Genomic DNA, 5,747 nt, shown 5'->3' with positions numbered 1-5,747 from the left:
CAGATTGCACTCATCTCACACACTAGTAAAGTAATGCTCAAAATTCTCCAAGCCAGGCTTCAGCAATATGTGAACCGTGAACTTCCTGATGTTCAAGCTGGTTTTAGAAAAGGCAGAAGAACCAGAGATCAAATTGCCAACATCCTCTGGATCGTGGAAAAAGCAAGAGAGTTCCAGAAAAGCATCTCTTTCTGCTTTATTGACTATGCCAAAGCCTTTGACTGTGTGGATCACAATAAACTATGGAAAATTCTGAAAGAGATGGGAATACCAGACCATCTGATCTGCCTCTTGAGAAATTTGTATGCAGGTCAGGAAGCAAGAGTTAGAACTGGACATGGACCAACAGACTGGTTCCAAATAGGAAAAGGAGTTCGTCAAGGTTGTATATTGTCACCTTGTTTATTTAACTTATATGCAGAGTACATCACGAGAAATGCTGGACTGGAAGAAACACAAGCTGGAATCAAGATTGCCAGCAGAAATATCAATAACCTCAGATATGCAGATGACACAACCCGTATGGCAGAAAGTGAAGAGGAACTCAAAAGCCTCTTGATGAAAGTGAAAGTGGAGAGTGAAAAAGTTGGCTTAAAGCTCAACATTCAGAAAACAAAGATCATGGCATCCGGTCCCATCATTTCATGGGAAATTGATGGGGAAACAGTAGAAACAGTGTTAGACTTTATTTTTCTGGGCTCCAATATTACTGCAGATGGTGACGGCAGCCATGAAATTAAAAGACACTTACTCCTTGGAAGGAAAGTTATGACCAACCTAGATAGCATATTCAAAAGCAGAGACTTTACTTTGCCAACAAAGGTTCATCTGTGGTTTTTCCTGTGGTCATGTATGGAAGTGAGAGTTGGACTGTGAAGAAGGCTGAGCACTGAAGAATTAATGCTTTTGAACTGTGGTGTTGGAGACGACTCTTGAGAGTCCCTTGGACTGCAAGGAGATCCAACCAGTCCATTCTGAAGGAGATCAGCCCTGGGATTTCTTTGGAAGGAATGATGCTAAAGCTGAAACTCCAGTACTTTGGCCACCTCATGCGAAGAGTTGACTCATTGGAAAAGACTCTGATGCTTGGAGGGATTGGGGGCAAGAGGAGAAGGGGACGACAGAGAATGAGATGGCTGGATGGCATCACCGACTCGATGGATGTGAGTTTGAGTGAACCCCAGGTGTTGGTGATGGACAGGGAGGCCTGGCGTGCTGAGTTTCATGGGGTTGCAAAGAGTCAGACATGACTGAATGACTGATCTGATCTGATCTGATGTCTAAATTATAACTAAGAGATACAAATAATATTTTTATATACTTACTGATAGATTAGGATTCAAAACCTACTATAACATTGAAATAAGCTTCTTTAGAGTATATATTTACACCTACTTTTAATCAATATGTCTGTTGTAAACATAGAAATGATCAAATATAGTTAAAATATGAGAGGATGCTGCTGCTGCTGCTGCTGCTGCTGCTAAGTCGCTTCAGTCGTGTCCGACTCTGTGCGACCCCAGAGACGGCAGCCCATCAGGCTCCCCCATTCCTGCGATTCTCCAGGCAAGAACACTGGAGTGGGTTGCCATTTCCTCCTCCAATGCATGAAAGTGAAGAGTGAAAGTGAAGTCGCTCAGTCGTGTCCGACTCCTGGCGACCCCATGGACTGCAGCCTACCAGGCTCCTCTGCCCATAGGATTTTCCAGGCAAGAGTACTGGAGTGGGGTGCCATTGCCTTCTCCAATGAGAGGATAAAAGAGTGAAATAGTGTATTTAAAAATAACATTTCAAATAAATGTCTTTCATTATTCATTACAAATTATGCAAGCAGATAATTTTATTTCAAGGTAACATTATGATACACAATTTATTGGAAAACACCCGGTTAATGAAAAATATATGTATTACTATAGCATTTTACTGTGCTGAATCATCTCATACAGTAATCTTATGAGGTACATAATACCATTATACAGACTTTACAGTTAGAAAAACAGAGTCCCAGGTACAGGTGACGCTTCTTTTGACCACATGCTCCAGTCATATTTCTTTCTTTTACTCAGAAGCAACCACTAGCATGAGTTCAGTGTATATTTTTATATTCAGTTTTTCCTTTTCACACTCATATGTATATTAATAACAATGTAAAACAAAAATATTTTGGTGCTAAAGAGTGAACTTTTTATGTGAATTCCTGCTTCAGGTGTCTTCCTTTTTGACATAAATAGTTTCGGCAGCAGTGATTTTATTTGCTGTATGCAATTACTTAATTTCTCTGGTTTGTTCACATTATCATGTCATTGTAACAAATTTGAGTGTTCAGTCATGTATAAAGCTGTCCAATAATTAAGGAAGCTGCTGAATGCTATCAGAAGCAGCAGAGAGCACCCCTCCTCTATCTCAGGAAGCATCCTGGCAGGACAGGGAGGGGGCGTTGAGGGGTTGGTGTGAGGCCGCCTTTTGGGAGAGCAAATGCTGGGCATGTTCCTAACGACAGCAGAGTGACACAAGGAGAACTGGTGTCAGCAGGAGGTAGTTGAAAGGTACCATTTGTTTCTTACCTGTTAATACAATTTGCAAATTTCAGACCCTGCACTGACCAGGAGACCCAATGGTAGTACTTTTGTCCCACTTTCTATGTGTCAGCTACCACTATAAACACTTACCTGTCCAATCTTGACAGCAAACTTGTTAGGTTTATCATCATCACTGCTCCCACCATCATCCTCCTCATTGTCATCATCTGTATTTTGCATTGGGAGATTAAGTGACGGGTTCTGTCAGAAGTGGGCTCCAAACCCCCGGAGTGTAGCTGTGAGGCTTGAGTGATGGACTCTTACACTATAGCGCCTCTGGCAGGATGAATGATGTTGAGAATTAAGTAACATGATACTTTCTTTATTGATCGACTATGTATTAGTCTCTTTATGTTAGGCTTGATAAAGTTACAAGGTTTGCCATTTTTTTACATTGGAATTTAATCTTAAAAAATTTACTTTTAATTTGCTTATTTTAATTTTAACTCTTTTCCTGCGTAAGGGAGATAATTCTTCAGGTTGTTCCAATTGAACATTTTATCCCTTTGAATAAAAGCATTATTTTATAGATAAATTTCTATGCAGTGATATGCAGTTTAAGTCAAAGCACAATTAGCTTCAAAAGGAAATTACTAAATCTGGAGGAGGTTAAATATCATCTACCACTCTACTATTCTTGCCCGGGAAATCCCATGGACAGAAGAGCCTGGTGGGCTGAAATCCATGGGGTCACAAAAGAATTGGACATGACTTAGCAACTAAACACCACCACCAACAAAATTTGCTACTGCCTGTCTATAAAGATTGCCAAAGTGTAAATACCTAAATGTTGGTTTCTCTTGTTTGTTTTCTACTTTGTCTCACTTTTTTTTTTTTTTACTTTCCAATTACAGAGGGTAATGTTTCATATGAATCTTCTCTTGTAATTTCACTTATTGTTAGCCAAAATGACAAAATCTCTAGGGATAAAACCACAGAAACCATGATAAAGATAAGACTGAATGGTACCTAACTGATTTGTTTAACTCAACACAGTATTTTCTTTCTGAGACAATTAGAAAGTCATACTCTGTGTGTAACAGGTATATGAGCTGTTCTTAGGTAGTTTATATACTGTTTGCTTGTGGGCACCAGGACCCAGGAGAAAGCAGTGACCCTACAGGAGACTGACCCAGACTTGCCTGTGAGAGTCCAGGAGTCTCCAGTGGAGGCGTGGGTCAATGGTGGCCTGCAGCGGGGTAGGGGGCACTGAGTACTTCTGTGTGTGCACAGTCCTTTTGAAGGAGGTCACCAATATCTTCATTACCTTCACTATAGTTTGGTCTCAGGTCAAACAACTGGGAGGAAACACAGCCCTGCCCATCAACAGAAAATTGGATTAAAGATTTACTGAGATTGGCCACACCCATCAGAACAAGACCCAGTTTTCCACTTAGTCAGTCTCTCCCATCAGGAAGCTTCCATAAGCCTCTTATCCTTATCCTTCAGAGGGCAGACAGAATGAAAAACACAGTCACAGAAAACTAATCAAACTGATCACATGGACCTCAACTTTGTCTAACTCAATGAAACTAGGCCACGCCATGTAGGGCTACTAAAGACAGATGGGTCACAGGGGAAAGTTCTGACTAAAAATGGTCCACTGGAAAAGGGAATGGCAAACCACTTCAGTATGCTTGCCTGGAGAACCCCATGAATATTATGAAATGGCAAAAAGATAGGACACTGGAAGAACTCCCCAGGTTGGTAGGTGCTCAACATGCTACTGGAGATCAATGGAGAAATAACTCCAGAAAGAATGAAGAGACAGAGCCAAAGTGAAAACAACACCCAGTTGTGGATGTAACTGGTGATGGAAGTAAAGTCTGATGCTGCAAAGAACAATAATGCCCAGGAACCTGGAATGTTAGGTCCATGCTGCTGCTGCTGCTGCTGCTAAGTCACTTCAGTCATGTCCGACTCTATGCGACCCCATAGACGGCAGCCCACCAAGCTCTCCCATCCCTGGGATTCTCCAGGCAAGAACACTGGAGTGGGTTGCCATTTCCTGAATCAAGGCAAACTGGCAGTGGTCAAACAGGAGATGACAAGAGTAAACATCGACATTTTAGGAACCAGTGAACTAAAATGGACTGGAAAGGGTGAATTTAATTCAGATGACTGTAATATCTGCTAATGTGGACAAGAATCTCTTAGAAGAAATGGAGTAGCCCTCATAGTCAACAAGAGCCCAAAATACATTACTTGGGTGCAATCTCAAAAATGACAGAATGATCTGTTTGTTTCCAAGGCAAACCATTCACTATCATAGTAATCCAAGCCTATGCCCTAACCACTAATGCTGAAGAAGCTGAAGTTGAACAATTCTATGAAGATCTACAAGACCTTCTGGAACTAACACCTGAAAAACATGTCCTTTTCATCATAGGAATGCAAAAGTAGGAAGTCAAGAGATACCTGGAGTAACAGGCAAATTAGGCCTTGGAAATGAAGCAGGGAAAAGGCTAAGAGAGTTTTGCAAAGAGAACACACTGGTTATAGCAAATACCCTCCTCCAACAACACAAGAGAAAGCTCTACACATGGACATCATGAGATGGTTCAGAAATCAGATTGATTATATTCTTTTCAGCCAAAGATGGAGAAGATCTATACAGACAGCAAAAACAAGATTGGGAGCTGACTGTGGCTTAGATCATGAATCACAGATATTGTGCTCAGATATTGCAAAATTCAGGCTTAAACTGAAAAAAGTAGGGAAAGCCACTACACCGTTCAGGTATGATCTAAGTAAAATCCCTTACAATTATACAGTGGAAGTGAGAAATAGATTTAAGGGACTAGATCTGATAGAATGCCTGAAGACATATGGACAGAGGTTCGTGACATTGTACAGGAGGCAGTGATCAACACCATCCCCAAGAAAAAGAAATGCAAAAAGGAAAAATGGTTGTCTGAGGAGCTAAAGGCAAAGGAGAAAAGGAAAGATATACTTATTTGCTGTGTGGTGCAGAAGCAGCCGAGAGGAGATAACCCGCGTCCAAGTTAAGGAACAGTGGCTGCACTTTGCTGGAGCAGCCGTGAAGGGATACCCCATGTTCTAGGTAAGAGAAACCCCAGTAAGACAGTAGGTGCTGAGAGAGGGCATCAGACTGCAGACAGACTGAAACCATAGCCACAGACAACTAACCAATCTAATCACATGGAC

The sequence above is a fragment of the Bison bison genome, unplaced genomic scaffold, assembly GCF_000754665.1.
Source record: "Bison bison bison isolate TAMUID 2011002044 unplaced genomic scaffold, Bison_UMD1.0 scf7180017864362, whole genome shotgun sequence".
Classification (NCBI taxonomy): Eukaryota; Metazoa; Chordata; class Mammalia; order Artiodactyla; family Bovidae; genus Bison; species Bison bison.
This window is presented reverse-complemented; position numbering follows the sequence as displayed.